The sequence below is a fragment of the Canis lupus genome, chromosome 15 (genome assembly GCF_011100685.1).
Source record: "Canis lupus familiaris isolate Mischka breed German Shepherd chromosome 15, alternate assembly UU_Cfam_GSD_1.0, whole genome shotgun sequence".
Classification (NCBI taxonomy): Eukaryota; Metazoa; Chordata; class Mammalia; order Carnivora; family Canidae; genus Canis; species Canis lupus.
In genome coordinates, this window is record NC_049236.1 from 35,209,758 (window position 1) to 35,231,641 (window position 21,884).

Below are 21,884 nucleotides of genomic sequence, written 5' to 3' on the forward strand. Positions count from 1 at the left end.
CAGCATTGACATACACTCACACACCTTCAAATACCCTCGCGAACACACTCCTTCACGTATGTACACAAATGCCTAACACTGGGTACAAGCAGACTTCTTCTACCACTCTAAAATGCAAATCCCTCACTCTCTGTTCAGATTTTCATAGCTTTCTGAAAACATAATCATCCTTTTTGGTCAGTTCTTGCCTATGCAAGAAGAAAGGCCTATCTCCAGCTTGTTTTGTATGCATAGCCACACTGACCCGCTGCCCACAGGAAAGGTTGGCAGTAAGACCTTATTATCTCTTGTATTTCAGAAAATTCAAATTTCTCTTTTTCTGCCATTGCATTAAACTGCTTCTTTTAGTATGAAGGGGACGACGATCATCTTAGGGCCAGATAATGACTGCAATTTAATAACAAGGAAAAATACAAAACTGCAAATTGAAAACTTAAGCCATTTGATAAAAGAGAACACTTGCAAATAAAAGAAGAGAGAGGAAAGAAGAGAGAGGAAAATTTTAAAGTAGTCTCAAGAAGCAATATAGCATAATGGTCAAATTAATAAATTCCTAGAATCAGGCTGCTTGAGTTACTTAACCTTGTCTGTAAAGTGGGAATAAAAAGGGTATCCGCCTCATGGGGTTATTGTGATGATTAAGTAAATATATAAGAGATTTATGAAATAGTGCCAGGCACACAGTATTATTATAATTACCTCTTATTTGCTAGACACTGGGGTAACCTCTTTACACATAGAATTCCATTTGCATGTCAAAACAAGCCTGTGAAATATGTGGACATGAGGAAACTGAGGCTCAGAGAGGTTAAGAGACTTGTATAAGGTCACACAGCTAACATGCAGCAAAACCAAGATTGAAGTACCAATCTCAGGATTAAGCCACTGTTCTCTCTCTCCCCCGTTCTCTTTTTTTAAGCCACTGTTCTCTTGATTGACCGATGCTAAGATGACAACAGATGGAAAGTACACAGGCAGCAAGGCGGTAGCTCTTCAGGGAAGGGTCAGAATTCTCTGCAGGCCCATTGCTTGTGTAGAGTCAGGCTGGGAGGGTGTGAGGAGTCTGAACTAGTGTGTTCAGGAGAGAGGACAGTACCCTTTGTGTAGTTACAGACCTTACCAAACACTTGCCAACCAGACCAGGACCTCACTTGCTTGTGACCTCTGCAATCAGATTCCCAGTAGACGGAAAGCCCTGACCCTGCACCCCAGGGGGCTCTCCATTATCAAGGCAATACAAGGCAGGGCTGATCCACTGGCCTTGGGTGTGTTCTAGCAGCAGCCCCAGGACTCTAGCCTCAACCTCCTGCTCTGTTTACACACTTGCCCTGGATAATTCAACTCAGTCCCATTAACACCATCTATAGGCTGATGACCCCACCGACCTCTCCCTTGGACTCAGACTCACAGCTGCCCAATCAGCCTCTCCTTGGATACTTAATAAAGATCTCAGGGGTGCCTGGGTGACTCTTGATTTCGGCACAGGTCACCATCTAAGGGTCGTCGGATCGGACCCCCTCAGCAAGGAGTTCACTTGAGGTCTTCCCCCTCTACCTCGCCCGACCTTAAATAGCTCAAATAACTCAAATAAAATAAATAAATAAATAAATAAATAAATAAATAAATAAATAAATAAATAAAATAAAATAAAAATGAAATCTCAGACAAGTCCCAAACAATTTTACCTGAAAAAAAAGACTCCACCTCCAGTGCCCCGGGCTCAACATTGGAGAAGTCCATTCTTCTGGTTGTGTACACCTGAAGCTTTGGAGCGGTCCTCCCGCCCTACCCCCTTCCTCCTGCCTCTTATATCCAAGCCATCAGCTCCTCCCTCCTCCAATCCCATTGGCTCCACCTTCAAAATCCACTTGAGATCTTCCCTCTCATCCTCACCCCACCTCAGATCAAAGCAGCTCCCACTATCCCATCCGTCCCAGCCCCTGCCTGCCAGCTGGCCTCCCTGCCCCCTCTCACCAGGCGGTGGTGTGTTCACACTGCAGTCAGAGCACCCTCGTTAACACACCATGCGATTGCCTCACTCCTTTCTCAGACTCCCCCACACACTCCCATCTCTGGGAAAGTGAGGTCCTTCCACTGACCTGAGGAGCCCCCTCCTTCCCCCGCTGGCCCTAGCTCCTTCTGCTCTGGCCGTGAGGCCACCAAGTCCATCTTTGCTACACCGGCGGCTTCCGAGTTAGGGCCTTTGCACTTGCTCTGCCGTCTCCCCGACACCCCCACCACCGTGTTCCTGTGCCTCACTCCCTAAAGTCCTTCGAGTCTCCCTACTGCTCAGTCTCACCCTATCAGAGGGGACTGCCTTGTCCACCTGCATCAAACAGCCAGGCGCTGCCCTTACCTGGGTACTTACACTCCCTTAACCCCACTCGTATTTTTCCCCTCCGCAGCTTTGAGCACATATCACTGTTAGGTGTGTTTATTCGTTGATTTGCTTATCATCTCCATCCTCCAGAAGGGAAGACCCATAGGGATAGAGATTTTTGTCTGTTTTATTGACCGCTATTTCCCTATCCTCGGGACCTAGAAGAATGCATCCACACAGTAGGTGCTCAATAAATATCTGGTGAACGAGTGAATGGAGAGGGCCTTCTGGACACTCTGGTGCCTGCTGAACGGAGGAGCACTCCTGCTGACTACTTCACCTCCCTACCCTAAAATCACGCTTTCAGAAGACTCCCCATTTTGCATTCCTTTCTACCTTGGGAATCGAAATTCCGGGATGATCCTGAACAAATCTTTTCTGGCTGGCTTACTTTTGTGCTTTGTATCTCTGTTTAGTTTGGTTTGGCAGAAGAGGCTTGTGGGCAAAGGCACGTGCAAGACTCCCCACGTGTCTCTGGCTCCCTGTGTGCTCTTGATGACAACGTGTCTGGGGACACTGTTCTAAAGGCTCAAGCAGAGAGGATAAAGGGATCCATCTACCCAGATGCCCACTTCCATGGTAACTCTGAATGAGTTCAGAAGGCCATTGCTGGCAATACTTTCGGCTTTTATTATCCTCTCATAGTTCCAGGGATTGTGTTTGCAGGCCCACGCGGGGAGGAGGGCTTCTGAGTTGAATGTACTGAGAAGGAAGCTTTCCAAAGCCCAAATTAATTATTTTCTGCAGCATCTAAACAATTATTATTATGTGATGAGCTTGCCAGTCAGACCCTTTGGCACATCCATTTGGAACCCTCAAACTATGCCAAGTACTTAGCCTCTCAGCTGCAGAAATCCCTTCACCCTAAAATAAGCAAGGTTATTAGAAAAAGGCTTTGCTTATTCAGCTGGGAGGCCTCATCCACTCCTCTGGCTTTGGCAGCATCTCCTAACAGCTAAAGCATGGCCTACAGAAGCCTAGGATGAACACTGAACATTCCAAGGGGTGAACACACAACTAAACGTCCAAGGTATCTTCTCCTAAAAGGATCCAGGTATATTCAAGGGTGCCTGGGTGTCTCAGTTGGCTAAGTGTCTGCCTTCGGCTCACATCATGATCTCAGGGTCCTGGGATCGAGTTCTGTATTGGGCTCCCTGCTCAGTGGGGAGCCTACTTCTCCCTCTCCTCCCCTCTCATGCTCTCTCACTCTCTCAAATAAATAAAATCTTAAAAAAAAAAAAAAGGATAGCCAATCACAGCTGATTAGTCATTTCTCCAGAATCATACTAGCAAAACTATCAGGCCAGACTGCCTATTAATGGGTCCCAGTTCCAAGGATGTACATTCCATTCACATAAAGAGGATGGTGTCTCCGTTGAGTTGCTTGAACTCTGTGCACTGTTCCTGACACTCAGATTGGCCATGACCTCTTTAATATTTCTGAACAACCAGCACAGATTCCTAGGTCATCTTTTAAGAATATATATATATATATATATATATATATATATATATATACATACATATATACATATACATATATATATCTACTTTAGTTTGTCATCCATTTCAAGATGCACCATTATTTTATGTAAAACTAAGAAAGAAAATGATACTGTCAATTAAATTAGAACAAACCACTGATTATAAGATATATCCTGATCAGAGATGTTAGGTTGTAAAAAAAAAAATGTGAATTCCATGAGGGGGAGTGGGGAGAAAGAAGAAAAAAAAACCCTCATGTAAGTAGTTTGAAGCAATTTTAATAGAATTTTAGAATTATCACCTGTATGAAGTTATTTCTACTTTAGACTCTAGTGAGCACACACTGGGTTCTCTGATGCAAAAATGAGTTATGCAATGGCTTTTCTGCTTACTCCTTTTGCGAAGGGCCACGCCAATTACGGTGCCGCTGCACCGCTGCCTTAGCAGAGCACACATGGTTAAGTCATGTGGCAAAATGACTACCTTTCTGAGATCTCGAGTTCACTCATGTGCTCACTTGCTCTTTCATAACTTCCTTTGAACCACTGTTGTCAGTGGTAATTTCCTGGATTTACCACTGGTTCCTCACTTGCTGAATGAGAGGTTAGAATGAGATTGATGTGTAAGCCCTAACATCTGGCTTTACACTAATTCCACTTTGACTTTAAAAATGTAAGAGTCAGGGATGCCTGGGTGGCTCAGGGGTTGAGCATCTGCCTTCGGCTCAGGGCGTTATCCCAGGATCCAGGATCGAGTCCCACATCGGGCTCCCCGCAGGGAGCCTGCTTCTCCCTCTGCCTATGTCTCTGCCTTTCTCTGTGTGTCTCTGGTGAATAAATAATTTTTAAAAAAATGTAAGAGTCAGCTGGCCGACACTTCCTGGGTGCTGTCACAAGGGAGCCCAACTTTCCTGAGCACTCACTGTGTGCCAGGTGCCCTAGCAACTGTGTTCCCCTCTGCGTGTCATTCAACAGGTGGAGCAGCCCTGAGGTAGATGTTACTAGGCCCATGTGACAGATGGAGAAGCTGCAAATACCTGCCAGGTGGGCTCTTTTTTCCGGTTTCAGATTTATTGAGATACCACAGAGACCACACTTTAAACTTAATGTTTGATGGTTTTTTTCTTTCTTTCTTTTTTTTGTTTTGTTTTGTTTTGTGTTGTTTTGTTATTCATGAGACACACAGAGAGGGAGGGAGGCAGAGACACAGGCAGAGGGAGAAGCAGGCCCCATGCAGGGAGCCCCACGTGGGACTCGACCCCGGGTCTCCAGGATCATACCCCGGGCAAAGGTGGCGCTGAACCGCTGAGCCCCCGGGCTGCCCTCGATGGTTTTACTACATTCACAGACTGGTGAATATATTCTATGAATATAGAATTATAGTCCGTAATCCAATTCTAGAATGTCTTCACCACCCCAGAAGGAAGCCCCGGAGCCTTTCCAGCCGCCCCTCGCCCTGCCCCCTGCCCCAGGCCCTGGCGACCACTACCTTCTGTCTCTTGGGGACATTTCCTGTGAGGAGATCGTATGACATGTGGGGTCTCGGGCACCGGCCTGGTCCCAGGTTTGGACCCCGCGCAGGTGCAGGACAGCTGCGGCGGGACCCTAATCCCCGCTCAGCTCTGGGGGAGCAGACACAGCTTCAAGCCGCCAGACCACACATGAGCCACGTGGTGCGGCTCACACCCCCCCCCCCCCCGCCCCCGCCGCCCGCAAGCCCGAGAGACCAGAGGCAGGTCACTTTCCGCGCCCGAGCTGCCCGCCGGCCCCCGCAAGCCCCGGCGGCCCGGCCCTCCCGCAGCCCGGCGGAGGCTCGACGCTTCTCCACGGGCACACGGCCACCCGCCGCAGAGTCTCTCACGCCCTTGCCCCGCTGTGTGGACAGACCGACGGCTCAGGGGCACCTGCACGGACGGTCTCGGGGAGATTCCCCACTTGTCCCACAGCGTCCCCTGCCCTCCTCTGCCGATCTCTAGGGCTGCAGTGCCCAGGCTCCCCTGTCCCCAGGGGGACCCAAAGGGCAAGGGGGGTGGGGCAGGAGGTGACAGAGGCTGGGCTCCTCCATCTCTGGACCCTCTCTCTCCGTTTGGGGAGAGGGCTGGTGACAGCTTCCTTCTGTTGCCAGTGTCTGGATGTCTCCTCGTCCCTTTATGGTTCCCTTTACAGTCCCCTTAATCTTTTCCAGACCTTTGAAAATAATCTCTCCATTGACTTTTCAGAGAAGTTCCTCTGAGAGTGCCATCTGTTTCTGCTAGGACTCCGGCAGCCTTCAAACATTGATGTAGAGCTTGCTCATCTGTCTGCCCCAAGATCTACTTTCCTTCTGCCTTAATAAAGTAACACTTTTATTCTTAGCTGGGCAGGTGGCTACCCCTAATGAAGATTTCTTGTCCAGCCTCCTCTGCAATTAGCTATGGCCATGCGACTTAGTTCTGGTAAGATATCAGCAGAGGTCAACTACAGCAGCCTCTGGGAGACCTTAAAAGAGACTAGATTGTGTTGTCTGGCCTTTTCTTCTGTGTTCCTTCCTCTGTCCTACTGCTTGGAACATGACTCTGATGGCTGGAGCACCAGCAGCTGTCTTAGACTGTGAGGATGAAGCTGCACCTTGGGGATGGTGGGATAGAAAGCCTGAAGGAGCTCGGGCCCCCACCTTTATAGAGCCCCCAAGCCAGCCTGGACTGCCTACTTCTGATCCTCTTTCCTAAGACACTCTTGCTTAAGCCGCTATTGTTTTTGACTCACTGTAATATGCAGCTGAATTCAATCCTGACTACAACTGATGAGTTACACTGGAAGAAAAGTGTGGTTTTAGTTTTAAAAGTGTGCTTTAGGGATCCCCGGGTGGCGCAGCGGTTTGGCGCCCACCTTTGGCCCGGGGCGTGATCCTGGAGACCCTGGATCGACTCCCACGTCGGGCTCCCGGTGCATGGAGCCTGCTTCTCCCTCCGCCTGTGTCTCTGCCTCTCTCTCTCTCTCTCTGTGTGACTATCATAAATAAATTTAAAAATTTATTAAAAAAATAAATAAATAAATAAAAGTGTGCTTTAGGCCTCAGAGCAGATGTTGGTTCAAGCTATGGCTCTTCCACTAAGAGCTGTGAAGCTTTGGCCTTCCTTAGACTCCATTCCCCATGTGCTGGAAAAATAGTATCCACCTCATATAATCATTGAGAAATAAAATAAAATAACATTTGTTTCAGTATCCAGCCCATAGCAAGCACATGGTTCCAAGGGCATGGCTCTGGAGTTAAAATGGGACTTGATATCCTGCCTCCACCACTTATTAGCTGTGTGTTTTTGGGAAAGTCATTTGACCTCTCTGAGCCTTAGCTCTTTGATCTTTTAAAGTGCATGATAAAGGGCACCTGGGTGGCTCAGTGGTTGAGCATCTGCCTTTGGCTCAGATGGTGACCCCGGGGTCCTGGGATAGTCCCACATTGGGTTCCTGGCAGGGAGGCTGCTTCTCCCTCTGCCTCTCTCTCTGTGTCTCTCATGAATAAATAAATAAATAAATAAATAAATAAATAAATAAATAAATAAATAAATAAATAAATAAATAAATAAATCTATCTTTAAAAAAATAAAATCTTAAAAAAATAAAATCTTAAAAAAATAAATAAAATCTTAAAAAACAAAACAAAACAAAACAAAAAACAGAAATCATCTTGGATGATTCGGCTGAAGAGGCCTACTTCTGGAGCAGGTTGAGATTCCTGTTCTTAGACAAAGCTAGGTATACCAAAGACGAAGCATATGGGGGCGCGGTGGAAGAAGAGGTAGAGAAGCTGGTGAGAGATCAGAATTAGTAGGGTATTGTACATCTTAAAGTTCTCTGTTGTAGATAGCAGAATTCATTCCACCTGGTTTAACCAGAAATAAATACATGAAAGGAACGAGAAAGCTCACAGAATTTCTGGAATACCAGAGAACCAGGCTTGAATGCTACCCAGTAAGAAACAGTGCAGCCAGAAAAAAAGGCCCTACCTCAACACGGAACTGTGTGAATCCATGCCCCGGAAGAACCAACCACTTCTGCTACAGAGCATAGCAGAGAATCTGCTCTCTCTTTCCTTCTGGGCTCAACCGGCACCTTGCATCTATGCCTCATAGGTGGACAGCAACTATGTCCCAAACCTCAATCTAAATGAATGGGAGTCTAAGAATGTAGTTTTCTGCTTTCCCAACAGAAAAGAGTTAGAATATGTGTAGAGTGAGCCAATTTATAGTATCTGCTACATGGAGTTTAGCGCTTTCTATTTGCCCTTGGCTTTATTAATATGACTTGCATCAGAAAGACTAGCCACCTGGGTGGATCAGTCAATTAAGCAACTGACTCTTGATCTCAACTCAGGTCTTGATCTCAGAGTCGTGAGCTTAAGCCCTGCATTGGGCTCCAAACTGGGCATGGAACCTACTAAAAACAAACAAACAAACAAAAAAAACAAAAAACAAACAAACAAAAAAACAAAAACCATGAGGTATATGAAAAGATCATGGGCCACGATGCCAGATAAAATGTAGGTTCTTTCTTTCCTTTGGACACACCAGATTTGTTCCTACCTCAGGTCATTGCATTTGTTCTCTGTTAATGGGGATACTCTCTGCCCCTCACGATTTATCCCTTCTGGTCATTCGTGTTCTGGCAATAAATGTCACTTCATCAGAAAAGCCTACTCTGACCATCCGACCTAGTATGTCCTATCTGACCCAGCCTCCCATCATGTCATCTTTTTAACACTTATCTGCTACTTTCTTGTCCTTTATTGTTGTCTTTGTTTATGGTATGTACTCTCCTCACCTCTAAATAGAACAGAAATTTCATAACAGCAGGGACTGAGTCAATCTTGTTCACTGCTGTATTCCTTCAGTCTAGAAGAGCGACCAATATAGGATGATGATACCATTTATGTTATGATTACCATGGCCATATATTGTTTAGTCCTCATGAAGCGATTACTGTCATCACCTTCAGTCTAGAAGAGCGACCAATATAGGATGATGATACCATTTATGTTATGATTACCATGGCCATATATTGTTTAGTCCTCATGAAGCGATTACTGTCATCACTGCCATTTTAAAGATGAGAAAATAGAAGCCCAGAGAAGGTAATGAGCTGCCCAAGGTCAAACAGCAAGTAAATTGTGGGACTGTGATTCAAACCTCAGCAGCCTGGCTCCGGAGCCACATGTCTTTTTTTTTTTTTTTTTTTCTTTTTCGGAACTACATGTCTTAATTGCTAAAGCATATGAAACATAGGGGTGCCCAGGTGGCTCAATCAGCTAAGTGTCCAACTCTTGATTTTGGCTCGGGGAATGATGTCAGGGTTGTGAGATCGAGTGCTGCATCAGGCTCTGCTCTCAGCATGGAGTCTGCTTGGGATTCTCTCTCCCTCTCCCCTTCCCCCACTCCTGTGTGCCAAATAAATAAGTAATCTTTAAAGCATGTTGAACATAGAAGCTGCTCCATAAATATGTTATGGAAAAATGAATGAATATACATCTTTTTAGTTATCTCTTTGACACTCTGTTATTCTTAACACTGCAAATTATCTCTCTGTCTCCTTCATGGATTTCTCCTCCAACTTTTCTTCTCCCTCCCTTTATTTTTAATGTGTCCTATTTTTTTGCAGCCCTGGTGGCGTAGCGGTTTAGCGCCGCCTGCAGCCCAGGGTGTGATCCTGGAGACCCAGGATGGAGTCCCACGTCGGGCCCTCTGCACGGAGCCTGCTTCTCCCTCTGCCTATGTCTCTGCCTCTCTCTCTCTGTCTCTATGAATAAATAAATAAAAATCTTAACCAAAAAAAAATAATGTGTCCTATTTTTTTAATATTTTATTTTTTGAGACAGTGAGCAAGAGAGAGAGAGAGAGCAGGGGAAGGGCAGTGGGAGAGGGAAAAGCAGACTCCCTGCTGAGCAGGGAACTCCATCCCAGGACCCTAGGATCATAGGCAGACACTTACCCAACGAAGCCACCCTCCCTTTATTTATTTATTTATTTATTTATTTATTTATTTATTTTTATTTATTTTTTATTTTTTTATTTATTTATGATAGTCACAGAGAGAGAATGAGAGGCAGAGACACAGGCAGAGGGAGAAGCAGGCTCCATGCACCGGGAGCCCGACGTGGGATTCGATCCCGGGTCTCCAGGATCGCGCCCTGGGCCAAAAGCCCGCGCCAAACCGCTGCGCCACCCAGGGATCCCCTTTATTTATTTTTAAAGATTTTATTTATTTATTCATGAGAGACACAGAGAGGCAAAGACATAGGCAGAGGGAGAAGCAGGCTTCCTGTGGGGAGGCCGATGCGGGACTTGATCCCTGGACCCCAGGATCATGCCCTAAGCCAAAGGCAGATGCTCAACCACTGAGCCACCCAGGCTCCTTGGGTTATATTACTCAGTATCATGATTGAATGACCATATTATGTGCTGACAAGTCCCAGATCTACCATAACTCTCTCATGTTGACTTTCCTAGGGAGACAGAATTAAATGTTCATGGCTTCCTAGATGTTACCACTTGAGCATCCTTGAGGCATCCAAACCTCAACTCCCCCTCCTCCTAGCCAATTTATGAACAAGTCCTGTGGATTTGACTTCTTAAACAGTTTTCCAATCCATCCCATCCTCTCTATTCCTGCTCCCAGCAGGACTTCTGAAAGAGGAGGCACCTTCTGTGGAGACACCCAGGTGGCTCAGTGATTGAGGATCTGCCTTTGGCTCAGGGCGAGATCCCGGGGTCCTGGGATCAAGTCCCACATCAGACTCCCTGCATGGAGCCTGCTTCTCCCTCTTCCTGTGACTCTGCCTCTCTCTCTCTCTCTCTCTCTCTTTCTCTCTCTGTCTCTCATGAATAAATAAATAAAATCTTAAAAAAAAAAGTGGCCAGCTCATTGCATTTCCTCAGCAAAGCCCCTACAGAGCCCCGTTTTTCTCCATGTGAAAGCCAGTCAAGCCAACAGGAGAAGCAGCATAACTTTTCAGTTTCCTATTTTATTTTGGAGACCCAGCTGCAGCCCCTGCCATTTCATTTCACCAGACACTCTGAGAGTTTTATAATTCAGTCCTTTCAGTTGGCTGCAGCCACTGCCTGTTATTTGAAACCAAAAAAGTTACAACAAACGCACTGATGAACCGAAAGAAAAGACAGCTATTTCTATGAGATGATTTGCATGAGAGGAAGAAAAGAGTCCCCCTCACAGGAAGGGGGAGAGGATGGGGAGGACCCCTGGCCAGCCCCCGGGGACTTGCATGTGAGCTGGACAGCAAGAGGGAGGGGCAAACAGATGAGGAGGCCTTTATTTTACAGTCTCCTTCCTTCCTGAAGCAGCACAGTTTTGGTGCCTCAGTGACAGGGTACCACACAGGGCAGGGCCCTGTCCCTCCTCTGCAAAGGATGCGGCCCAGCTTCAACACACTGATGGTGCATATGCAGGGCTCGGCACATGTGAGAAACAGGGGACACTCTGACAGCTCAAGGGCTGGCTGTCTGGGAGCTGCTAAAAGATGGCATTCGTGGCACAACCTCCAGCATTGCCCCCATGGACACCAGGAGCATGGGGGGGGGTGCTGATGTACCATCCTCCAATGGCTCAGTGGGCAGCAGGTATCAGTGGGAAAGGTGGTCAGGGTGGGGGAAGAAGGCATCATGAACACCCCACGGTAACTAGTGGACAGACTTGTTTGCAGTACACCCCCCGAGGACCCTTGAAAAGAATGGAGTTAGACCCAAAAGAGGGCAGGGGACAAAGCTCTGAAACATAAAGGTGTAACACAAAGTCAGCAAAATTGGGGTTATCACCATTACCATGACACATTTCAACCCACCACCCAGGAAAATCTGAGAAAATTCAGGTTTGTTGTATTAGATTTACTTTAAAAAGTTAAAAGGTGAAGGAATAAGCTAACCTAGGAAAACTAAAATGGAATTCCCGATGGGACTTTCCTTCAAAGTCTTCTCTACAACAAGATATTTATGACATGTCATCTACTAAAAGAAATAGCTTAAAATTTAGCATGCTGAGATTTTCCTATTAACTCCACAAGTAGAACGGATCAACAGAAAGCCTCCAGGGTTATAGGTCTGAAAGCTACCTTTATAAAATTGGTATCTTTGGGTAGATAGGCACAGAAATCTTGCCAATTTTCCTCAAGCTCATTTGGGAAAGAAGAGGACTGGCATTTTTAAAAGCTTACTTTTAGCTCTGCATTTCCCATGATGTGCTTGACCCAATTGTGAAATGACACACTTCCCCCACCTGGTTGGGATTAACACAACTGAACATAACAGCACATCAATTCACCCATGGAATGTACATCAACCTAGCCAAGCTCTTTTCCATACTTATAAGTGATGAGATACTGAGGGTTTTTAAAAATTTCTTTAAAGATTTATTTATTTGAGAGAGAGAGAGAGCACGTGCACACATGGGCGAGCAGGGGAGGAATAAAGGGAGAGGGAGAGAAATCTCCAGCAGACTCCCCACTGAGCGCAGAGCCTGATGAGGGGCTCGATCTCACCACCCCGAGATCATGACCTGAGCCAAAACCATGAGTCAGATGCTTAACCAACTGAGCCACCCCAGGTTCCCTCATAATGATACTTAATAGTGAAGCAAGACAAAACAAACAATATAAAGCTAAGTATTTTATTTACCTGCACAAGAACTGGAATGTAATAGGTATTTGATAAGTGTCAAAGAATTTTAGAAAATACTGCCTCAGATATTTTCTTCATTGTTCTTTTTTTAAAGATTTTATTTATTTATTCATGGCAGACATAGAGAGAGAGAGAGAGACAGAGAGAGAGAGAGAGAGAGACAGAGACAGAGACACGGGCAGAGGGAGAAGCAGTCTCCATGCAGAGAGCCCGACGCGGGACTCAATCCCAGAACTCCAGGATCACACCCTGGGCCAAAGGCAGGCACTGAACCACTGAGCCACCCAGGGATCCCTTCTTCATTGTTCTTTAAATTATAAATTCTCTCTTCCACAGATAGAAACAAAGACAAGACATTTCTCAAGATCCTTTGCTGCCAGGGTATATAGACATTTGACTACCTTCTAGCAAACCTCCAAGCTAAGCAAGACTTGGGATATATGCAAAAGGTTCCAAACACATTATTCTCCTAGTTGTATGGACATGGAGACACATGGTTTTCTGCAGGGACGGTAATGAGATCCTGGTCAGTGCTGGCTTTATAGATGTTGAGCACCATCAGGTAGCTGCAGCAGGATTTCTGCTAGGGAACCCTTATAATGTGTTTGGACGTTTGTGGTGTAGTTGGACAGTCTCTGGCTGCTTTGCTTCTGGCTGCATGGCATCCAGGCTTTGTTTCTTGGCCTTCACAGAAATTCTAATTAATATCAGGTAAGAAATTCCCACTGAAATTAGCTAGAGTAGATTCTGTCTCTGAAAGAGACCCCAAAGTACTGGGAATCTGGGACTGAGTAGGTGACCTGGTTGGATTTGAAAGCAGTAAGGATGAGAGACAGGGAAAAACACTGGTGGCAAAACACTAAAAAAAAAGGAAAGTCACAAAAACTTTGTAATAGAAGGCAGGGTGGTACTATTCCTGCCTCACTGTGGACAGATGCAGCCACAGATATCTTGGAATGCCACAGTTACAGTGAGACCAGCCCCTGTTCCCTGGTCTTCTCGATGGTAACAGGATTTATGATGGGAATGAAGGAGAACCTGTTCCACATTTCCTGGAGTTCTGAGTGAAACCCAAGGATATAAGAGGGGTCAAAGAGAGGATTTGGAGAAGATAGTTGAGGAGATCTTTAAAAAAAAAAAAATTTTTTTTAAGTAGGGTCCACACCCAGCATGGAGTCCCATACAGGGCCTGAACTCACAACCCTGAGCTGGAGACCTGAACTGAGCTCAAGAGCTGGGCATTTAACCAACCAAGCCACCCAGTTGCCCCAAGATTTTTTTTAAGAGGCTTTTGCTCTGCTTTAACACCTCTCCTCTTTGCACCCCAGCCAAAAGAGGCTAAGCACACATGGCTGGATATCAGGGTCTGAGCAGAGTTGAAAGAGACCACCCAGAAAAGAGAGCCATCCACTAGCATCAAGGGAACTTCAGGAGAGGCGACTGCAGGGAACCTCCAAAATTCCTATGCAAGAGCCTTAAAAAAAGATCCGCTCAAGCCATCTGAAAGGTCACCTAGGAGTCACCAGCTTGAATCATCGACAAGGCCTGGAGAACACGGAGCCGCCAGATCAAGCAAGAACTCACTTCCCCCTCTCTCCCTAACACTGCTACCCTACCTTCAACTTTGGAGGAGAAAGAAGGGTTAGAGGTGAAGGTAAGCAGGGAGAGAAAGAGGAGCCCTAGAAGCTGTCAGAAGTCCCATTCAGATGTAGAGGAGGATCCTCTTCTCCTCCTCCAGCCTCGGAATGAAGTTTAAAGAATTAACGGAAGTCAAATATAAAATTGCATTTTTTTAAAGTAATCTCTACGCTCAACGTGGGGCTTGAACTCACAACCCAGATATCAAGAATCACATGCTCTACCAGCTAAGCCGACCAGGTGCCCCCAATATAAACTTGCGTTCTGACTATATCATGAGTTGTGCTCAGAGCAGTACATGGCGCCCGGTGGTGGAACGACAGAAATGCCCTCTGTAGTCACACAGAATGAAGAGCCTGGTAAAACCAAGGCTCTGGCGGATTGCAGAAGGAAGAAGATAAAGGCTAGGCGGTGAAAAGTTTCATTCAACTGCACACTAACGTTTAAAGAAACAAAGAATCACAGGCTTAGGATTTAAATTCTCGGCTTCAAGGCATGATCAGTGAATGAAGAAGTTTCTGTGACTTCCCTAAAATAGTCTCCATGTCACTCAGGCAGAGGGCTAATGAAGCCGAAAAACAGAGGCAGAGATGGATCCTGAAGACTGACGAATCACAAAAATAGATTGAATTCAGTTTCACCAGGCCTTTCAGGATATTTGTTGGGAAAAAGTGGTTCTTCCCCTGTGTGCTGGGATGGAGATACTTTGTCTGAAACTCAACAGAGCTTCCTGCCTTTCCTCCCATTCCCATGAGGTTGGCTCCATCTTGTTCTAAAAACAGTTAAGTTCATTGAGTGGTGGCTGTGCAAGAGGACGTCCTCTGTGGCCCACCCCACCTCTGCTCACTGACTCCAGACACACATGAGTGAGTCAGATTCCAGCACACCTGAGATCAAAATTAGACCTGGGAAGAGAAGGCTTACATAACCAAAGCATCACAAAGTAATGGGAGAGAAGAATTCTGAGAGTGTTGGCAAGAAGAAAATAATTTTGCATCAGATCAAAAATTTTTATTACATTTGTCTTCACCAGAACTCCTGGAATCAACGTGCTAAATGAAACAACTAGATCTGGTCTCAACGCCTTGCTTGATTGTCTGAAACTGTGCATCCATGGTGGCCCACGCACATGAAGTTCAGATGCCATGCATTCCTTAATGAGAAGGGAAACCAAAGACTTAAGGAGAAAGGAATAGTAGAGTGGATATATAATACCTGATCTACTCACCCAGCTTCAGAAAAAGGAAAACAACAAGACCAAAAAAAAAAAAAAAATCCCACACAATGGTGAGAAGAGTATTAGCATTCTGAAAAAATAGTTGCCCTCTGTAGGCCAAGGATGATAGTGCGAGATGCTTCCATGGACAATGGTTTGCTGAAGGGTACATGAGAGCCTTAACCTTCCGAGGGAGTCAGGAAGGTTGTTGTTTGAAACAAACAAAAGGCTCAGCCATGACTGACGGTGCCACATAGATACTAGGGTATTTAGGGTGAACGTACACACACTAAAATGTTTGTACTTTTTTTGGGGCATGAATTTGTATAAAAACAAAATCTAAGCCTGAGGAACAGAGGACTGACTTTAGTCACGATGATGGAGAATCACAGTCTTCAGCCAGTTCCCAGACCGGAGTCACCTTCCAGACCCAGAGCCCCTCAAGTAAAGGGAGGACCAGATGCTCTTGAGCATGACCCTGCAACAGCACAAGTGTACACCGAATGACTTCCTCCTTTCCTTTAATAAAGGCACTTGGACGGGCACCTTGGCGGCTCAGTGGTTGAGCATCTGCCTTTGGCTCAGGGTGTGATTCCGGGGTCCTCGGATTGAGTCCCACACTGGGCTCCCCAGAGGGAGCCTGCTTTTCCCTCTGCCTGTGTCTCTGCCTCTCTCTCTGTGTCTCTCATGAATAAATAAATACAATCTTTTAAAAAACAAAAAATGAAAAACAACAAACATTTATCATCTCACGGTTTTTGTGGGTCAGGAGTCCATGCATAGCTTTGTTGAGTTCTCTATGCCAGGGTCTCCCCTGAAAGCCAAAATCACACTCTTGGCCAGGGCTGCAGCCCTACCTCAAGGTTTGACTGAGAGACAATCCAATCCACACATAAGCTCACATGACTGTTGGCAGAAATCTGCTCCTTGTGCTTTATAGCACTAAGGGCCCATTTCTTGATGGCTGCAGGTGGAGATTACCCTTGGTTCCTGCCAGGTGGCCCTCTCCCTAGGGCAGCTCACCATGTGGCAACTACATCAAAGCTAGCAAGGAAGAGGGCCTGTCAGTAAGAGGGATATTGCAGTCTCATGTGACATACTAATGTATATGTCATCACATACATTCCATCACCTCTTGGTTAAAGGCAAGTCAGAGGACCCATTCATGCTCAAGGGCAGAGAATTATACAACAGCATGGATACTAAGAGGCAGGGATCATCGGGCACCATCTTAGAGTCTGTCTGCTTCAATAATTCACCAGTAAATACCCTCATCAAATGAGCAAAGCTGTGGCCATTCTCTAAAGAAGGCAGGATAGTTAATACCTGAGAAAGGCCAGAGGGTCCTCATTAGCTCAGATTTCACTAAGTCCTTGCTGTTGTCAGGTTGCACAGGGAAGCAAAGGTCACCTTAAGATGAAAATATTCACTAATTTCAAATGAGTCCCCACCCAAACAAACCTTTCTCCTCTTAATGCTAGTGTATGTCCTCATAGGTCTCATCTTGCCAGAGCTCCTCTTGCTGTGTGTGTCTTGATATACAAATAACAATCAGGCCAATTGCACAGGTGCCTCAAAACAAAATTATTTGAGTACCAGAGGCTTAGGAGAGGCTCTTGGGAAAACTGATGAAGCCCTCAAATAATTTTGCAAAATTGACTCTCGTTTTGATCACGCTGGGCAGTTTAAAGTATAAAAGACTATGCGGAGAAGGACAAACATTATATGTTCTCATTCATTTGGGGAATATAAATAATAGTGAAAGGGAATATAAGGGAAGGGGGAAGAAATGTGTGGGAAATATCAGAAAGGGAGACAGAATGTAAAGACTGCTAACTCTGGGAAACGAACTAGGGGTGGTAGAAGGGGAGGAGGGCGGGGGGTGGGAGTGAATGGGTGACGGGCACTGGGGGTTATTCTGTATGTTAGTAAATTGAACACCAATAAAAAATAAATTAAAAAAAAATCTAAAAAAAAGACTATGTATCCTGCTATCATACCATTTTGGGATAAATATAATGAAAAAACATGAGCAAAAGATATCTTTTTTTCATTTTAAGAAAATTTCCTGGATGCAAAATTACTTAAATAACCAAACCTTAAATATAGGGGAAAATAACACTGTTCCATAATTTTATTTTTAGCATTTATTATAAATCTGGGTCTGTTGTGAGCTGTGCCTGGGCTCCAGTCCTAACCATGTCCATTACTAGCTATGCGATCTTAGACAAGTTATTTAACTTTTCCGTGCCTCAGTTTATACAACTAGAACACGGAGAGGCTGGTAATAATAGCACCCATATCACCTACTAGGCCATTTGACCCTACTGACAACCCTGCGAGGCCAGTGTTGAGGCAGGTGCCTTTGATAGAGTGAGTGACTTGCAGCTGGGGTGAGATGTCCAGATGTCCCTTTTTTTTTTTTTTGCCTCCAAAAGTCTGGGTCTTGGCAGCATAAACCAGAGTGGCCAAGTAACTAAGGGCAGGGGTGCCTGCAATTTTAGGATAACTTCTTTTCTAACTGGTTTTAGAAAAAGTCCATCTAGTGTGAATCCACCTACAACAAAGACCAAATAATATAGTACACCTCACAAGATACAAGAGCATATAAGTAACTTTCCAAAGGTCAGTAGATAGGAAGTGGTGGATTCAAAGCCAGGTCTAAGCAACTCTAAAGCCCCCTCTGATGCTTTTTTCAAACATTTCTCTTTGCACAGCCCTGTGGATTGGAGGATGGGCAGGGAGGACAGGCCCAACTGGGGGAAATGCAACAGCCCTTGGAAAATAAGTGGTCAGATCCAACCCAAGAAAATCACTAGCCTTGCTTCTTCCTCTCCTCCTCAACTAACCCTTTGACCCCTTAGCTCTCCCTGCCTCTACCCCCACCTGCTTAAGAAGATTTTTGAGGGGGATCCCTGGGTGGCTCAGTGGTTTAGCGCCTGCCTTTGGCCCAGGGCGCAATCCTGGAGTCCCGGGATAGAGTCCCGTGTCGGGCTCCTGGCATGGAGCCTGCTTCTCCTTCCTCCTGTGTCTCTGCCTCTCTCTCTCTCTCTCTCTATCATAAATAAATAAATAAATCTTTTTAAAAAAAGATTTTTGAACAGTACCCTTGAGATCTTAGGGGAAAAGAAACAATCTAAATCAAAGAAGCAAATAAACCAATATTGAACCATCTTCCAGGTATTCTGAGTAGAGAGAGAGAAGCCCAAAACAAGCCCAGGAGTGTTAACATTCATTTTCTCTCTCTTTTTTTTTTTTTTTTAAGATTTTATTTATTTATTCATGATAGACATAGAGAGAGAGAGAGAGAGAGAGAGAGAGAGAGGCAGAGACACAGGCAGAGGGAGAAGCAGGCTCCATGCCGGGAGCCCAACATGGGACTCGATCCCGGGACTCCAGGATCGCGCCCTGGACCAAAGGCAAGCGCCAAACCGCTGAGCCACCCAGGGATCCCCATTAACGTTCATTTTCAAAACACAGCACATGCAGTGTTCATTCTTCATAAACCCATGGAGTGAGACAGAATTGAAAGGAACTGAGGGGAGGGTCACTGCTTGGCAGATCAAGGACACAGACACAAGTGGCTGAGTCCACACACACACAAGCAAACACAGCAGACTGAGGTGCACCTTTGGAACCTGGGACTCTGAATGTGGAAATAGTCCTTCTTGTTTGCAAGTCACGGCATCTCTGCTTCTTCAGATGTGAACTAGAGACTACACAAAATCCTTGCAGGCCAAGCTTGGGATGGAAAAGAAAATGAGATGTTCATTTCCGAAGGGTATCGCCTTGGAAAAGAGCCACTGAGGGTAAAGGAAGTACTATTCTCTAGCCTGGGCAGGGTATAGTCTGGAGACTAAAATCAAGTCATGCCACTGTAGACACAGTTTGACTCAGCTTTGACTGGAACTAACTGTAGGTAACGCACAGGCAGTGTTTACTTTTGTCTCTTGGGCAAAAGTACACAGAGAATCCAAGATCCTGGATTTCTATTACTCTTCTCAGTAAAATGATGAAAGGGGATTAGAGAATATTTATGCCCCAGAAACCTCAGAAAAACAAGGAACAATAAATACCATCCAGATGGTCAAATATCTTAGGTTAAAAATCTAATCGCCCATAATCCTGATCATTACAGTTTCAATGTTTGAGGTAAAAAATTCTCCAACATAGGGGCACCTGGGCAGCCCAGTCCATTAAGCCTCAGACTGTGGATTTCAACTCAGGTCATGATCTCAGGGTCATGGGATCGAGCTCCTTATAGCAGTAGGTGATGAAGCCTACTTGTCTGTCTCCCACTGCCCCTCCCCACACTCACATGCACACATTCTAAATAAACAAACAAACAAACAAACGCCCGGGTGGCTCAGTGTTGAGTATCTGCCTCTGGCTCAGGTTGTGGTCCTGGGATTAAGTTCTGCATCAAGCTCTTTGTGAGAGCCTGCTTCTCCCTCTGCCTCTCTCTGTGCCTGTCATGAATAAATTTTAAAAAATCTTTTAAAAATAAATAAAATCTTTAAAAAAACCTCTCCAATACAGTTAACAATTTATCACACGTTAAAACTTTCAAAAATATAACTTTTAGGGCCACCTGGCTGGCTCTTAGGGTTGTGAGTTCAAGCCTTATACTGGGTGTAGAGATTACTTAAAAATCTTAAAAGTAAAATCTTAAAAAATATATACATATTACCTTTAACCTTGAGTCCATAACGTCTATGAAGTTTGTAAAACATGCTTGCTTGCTACATGTTTTAGATTATAAGTGATGTGTATCAGAATGTCAGAGAAAATTAGATTTTCTTACTGTCTCTGATCATATTCCCTAGAGGCAGAGCTTGATACAGGGATTGGGATGTACACAGTTTACTAAAGGAGTAGCACTCGGGGGAAGGGAGCAAGGGAGGACAGGGCAGGAGAAGGAGCCTGGCAGAGGCAGTCTCAGCTGGAGAGGAGCTTCAGAACGATCCCACAGGCAGCCCTGCAGCATACACTGCATCTCAGTGCAGGCCCAGGAGCATGGTAAGGGAGCCAGTCTCTTGTACATCCGTGTCAGTTAGTCACTGGCTGCTGGTTACCCCAAGGAATGGGTGTAATTTCCCGGGTGCAGTGGCTCTCTTTGGGCTGAGGGCAATTCTTTGGAGAAGGGGGCAGCTGTGAAGGTTTAGCAGCCCCAACTCCCAGCACCTAGGGGGTGAGGGGCACAAGCCAGGAGAAGGCACGTGGCTAGTGCACCGGCAGCAGCTGGCGCACTCACTACAGCTGCAAAATAAACTCACTTGCCTTGGGATAAGTAACCTGCCCTCTAGAACCTCACTAGCTTTGTATCAAAGAATCTTACCACTGTCAGTGGGGGATCAATTTCCTGGAGGTCAGTCACTGGTATTAGCTTCCTCCATTTACGCCTGTTTGAAATAAATACTTTGGTGGATTCTGATCCAAATACTAAAGGAGTCTTCATTTTTTCCCCGCAGCTACAGACAAAAACAATTCAAAATGGATAAGAGTAAGTGGTAGTAAAAAATCAAACAGTACAAAGCAATAAGAAAAGAACATTAAGTATTTATCATCATTCTCGAAGGGAGGTGATTTTTTAAGCCCAGAAGTGAGAGGAGGGGAAAAAACATGAAGGAAGAGACCAGCAGTTTTTACTGCACAAAAACGTACAAACTTCAGGGGAAAAGAAACAATTCTGCATAGACAAAGTCAACTAGTAAACAACAATTAGGAAAGAATGTTTCTACAAATCTGAAAAAAAAATCTCTGACAAATAAAGATTGCTAATTTGCCAAGGGGAACATTTCACAGCATGCTCCTTGCCAGATTCTAGAATAAAATCCTCACCCAGGGAAAGGGATTGCAAAGGGATTAAAATATCCCTTTTCAAGCACCCCCTGGGACTAACTTTGCACAAGTGACTTCATTGTTCTGTACCTCAGTTTCTTTATCTGTAATACGGGGATAATGACAATCATAATAATACCTACCTCTTTTTTAAAAAAGATTTTATTTATTTATTCATGAGAGACACACAGAGAAAGGCAGAGACAGGCAGAGGAAGAAGCAGGCCCCATGCAGGGAGCCCAATGTGGGACTTAACCCCATGACTCCGGGATCACACCCTGAGCTGAAGGCTCAACCACGAGCCAGGCAGGTGTCCCACCTACCTCTTTTTTGTTATCACTTTTAGGGCTACAAGAACCAGGTGTTCTATGAAAAATTAATTGCCCACATTTATAAAAAGAGGCAATCAAGAGTTAGAGAAGAGGGAGCTACCTTGGGTGTTAGAGCACTAGCATCAGGTGGCATAATTGGAAGTGGGGTTATAGAGTGTGGGTGCATAACCTGCTAGGTGCTGCCAAGCCCTGGCAAGATGCGGTCTGTGGCAAAGCCAAAGCTCTAGACCTAAGGAGGGAGCAGCCAGAGGACCCTTGACACCCATAGAGAATTCCTCCTTACCTACTATGAGAGAGACAAAATCTATTTCTTCTCAGGCTCCCTTGCCA

The 21,884-nt window shown here is 45.3% G+C and overlaps 2 long non-coding RNA genes across 3 annotated transcripts in view; one reads left to right on the top strand and one right to left on the bottom strand.

Annotated features, from left to right (window-relative positions):
* LOC119877035 overlaps nt 1–21,884 on the bottom strand; it is a 41,215-nt gene that overhangs the window by 985 nt on the left and 18,346 nt on the right. The window contains exons 3-4 of one of the 2 annotated variants that reach the window (XR_005370560.1): nt 20,720–20,852; nt 19,839–20,565 (exon numbers count right to left, since the gene is read on the bottom strand). This is a non-coding gene — a long non-coding RNA (uncharacterized LOC119877035). Of the gene's footprint in view, nt 1–19,838; nt 20,566–20,719; nt 20,853–21,884 lie in introns of those variants that run through there. The other variant, XR_005370559.1, reaches the window with a different exon arrangement.
* LOC111090043 lies at nt 5,277–9,555 on the top strand. Its single transcript, XR_005370557.1, has 3 exons — nt 5,277–5,537; nt 6,084–6,299; nt 9,499–9,555. It is a non-coding gene; the product is annotated as an uncharacterized LOC111090043 (long non-coding RNA).